Here is a 2,500-nt window from a genome sequence, read left to right as displayed (position 1 = left end):
ATTTATTTTTTCATTTTCTTTCCGTTATTACTATTTTTTTTTTAAAGCTTGGTTATATTTCAAGTGTTATTCCATTAAACTACCTTACAAGCCTTAACAGCCTTCCACTCTCAATTTCAGTGTCATTTGTACCATCTGCCGTCAGGCGATTTCATTCAGATGAAGGAACCCTCCCCCCTGCCCCCTCCCCCCTGGCCCCTCCCCCTCCCCTCTCCCCACCCCCCGCGCGGTAGAAGGGCTTAAGGCAATGACATTAGGCAATCACCCAGGAGGTCACAGGTTGTAAAGCCTTTTTACTGTGGGGCGAAGGGGGGGTAAGCAGACCTTTTACTGTTGGGGGGGGAAGGGGAAGCATCCGGTCATGTTACGAAACTTGGGGGGGAGAGAGAGAGAGAGAGAGAGAGAGAGAGATAGAGAGAGAAAGAGAGAGAGAGAGAGAGAGAGAGAGAGAGAGAGAGAGAGAGAGAGAGAGAGAGAGAGAGAGAGAGAGAGACTGGGAGAGAGAGTGAGAGAGAGAGAGAGAGGGAGAGACAGAGAGAGAGAGAGAGAGAGAGAGAGAGAGAGAGAGAGAGAGAGAGAGAGAGAGAGAGAGAATGCCAGGGAGTGAGAGACTGGGAGAGAGAGTGAGAGAGAGAGAGAGAGAGAGGGAGAGAGAGAGAGAGAGAGAGAGAGAGAGAGAGAGAGAGAGAGAGAGAGAGAGAGAGAGAGAGAGAGAGAGAGAGAGGGAGAGAGGGAGAGGGAGAGGAGAGAGGAGCGAGAGAGAGGAGAGAGAGAGAGAGAGAGAGAGAGAGAGAGAGAGAGAGAGAGAGAGAGAGAGAGAGAGAGAGAGAGAGTGAGAGAGAGAGAGAGAGAGAGAGAGAGAGAGAGAGAGAGAGAGAGAGAAAGAGAGGGGGTGGGGGAAAGTGGACAGGAGTGCAATGTGTTGGAGCTGAGTTCTATACAGAGAGCTTCTTGATACCTTCTGAGCAGTTCCAAGCTATTTCATCTATCTACGTGGTTCAGATCCGCTTGAATCAACGCGTGGCATCAGCAAGAACACAGGATATTAAATCTCCGTGTTCCGGCATTTGTTTCACTTCAAAAGCTTTGTTTAGTCTAACGCCAGACTGTTTTGTTTCAAGAAGTGACTGTTTAGGTCTGTGTGCGCGCGCGTGCACAGTAGTTTTGTAGAATCAAAATCTCACTAATATTCTTGCGCAACCAAAGACAAGATTTTCTTTTCTTTTCTTTGACATGTATAGATCTGGTTTCGACGAAACGACTGTATTTCACAAAAAGATTCTTAATTACAATAATGTTATCTATTTGTAAGTGAACTTTGGTCTTCACAACACTATCTGGAAGTTCAATGGGGGAAAAGAATTTACGAGAGTTTCACAAAATTTGTCAAAAATATTTGATTATTTAGTTGTTCAGCTGCTCGTTTGATTCACTGACACTTGACCAACAATCGAGGAAAAAATATCGAAATTGAATAACAGATATATGGTAAACAAATAACCAAATAGATAATTAAATAAACATGTATATCAATCAATTAGTAAATAACTAAGAAATACAAGTAGGTAAATAGATAAATGAATGAATACACAATAAAGGACAGACAATAGAGTTTTGGTATTTAACACCGTAAGAAACTACACAAGAACAATTAGAATATACATCTTACACATATCTGTACGACACCACGTGTTCTTGAAGTGTCTATTAAATAACTTTATGGATGGGGATGATAGATGGTAACGGACATGGAACTGGCTAGTGTAGGCCTTATGGTCTCTTGCTGTCTCCGAAATTCTTATATTCTTATGTTCTCGTCTCCAGCACTATTTTTTGACAATAACTGCCTATCAATACTTTTTATTATTGACAATCATAACCCCTCTTATACTTCGATCATCAACCAGATATTCTAAAAGTTCCTCTAAGACCAACAGCAATGACCAAATATGGTCAATATCCTCCAGAAAATAGTCACCTCCTTTCAGACGATTTTTGTTGCTGTTAAAACCAGACAATATGATTCAGCTGAGGGGAAGAGATCTTGCTGTGAAAACGTTCAGTTGGTGGTCCACTGCAGAACCATAGTGCTATCCCTTGGAGGATGTTACAGTCTCTGTGACCCCTATGGACCAAAGTCACCTATCGTTCTTCATTTTATAATTTTTTTTATTCTATTTTCATTTATTCATTCTAACAATTCTTTATTTTATTTCATTGTATTTTATTTATTTATTTTATTTTATATATATTTTTTGGGGGCCATTTCTATAAACCTGCATTTTCTGCGTGACATATCAGGGATAGAAGTGATGGTTATTTCCAATGAAAAACAATATTTTCTAGTTGCGTTTCTCAAAAAAAAAATGTCTTGCTGATTTCACGTTACTAGGAGTCTTCCAATAGAATTATTAAATTTCTTTAATAACCTCTTTCTAATCATACGGTTCACAAATTAGCCGAAATATAATATTTCATAACAGGTTTAATCAATATTCAA

General features: G+C 40.0%; 1 protein-coding gene across 1 annotated transcript in view; it reads right to left on the bottom strand.

Moving 5' to 3' along the window:
• Window positions 1-2,500, bottom strand: part of lft (Limb expression 1 family member lowfat) — a 383,165-nt gene that overhangs the window by 272,354 nt on the left and 108,311 nt on the right. The gene's annotated exons all lie outside the window — the stretch shown is intronic.

Source organism: Oratosquilla oratoria, chromosome 16 (genome assembly GCF_046742065.1).
Source record: "Oratosquilla oratoria isolate Oo_2021 chromosome 16, ASM4674206v1, whole genome shotgun sequence".
Lineage (NCBI taxonomy): Eukaryota > Metazoa > Arthropoda > Malacostraca > Stomatopoda > Squillidae > Oratosquilla > Oratosquilla oratoria.
Note: the sequence above shows the minus strand (reverse complement) of the source record. Positions and strands in the feature narration are given on the sequence as shown.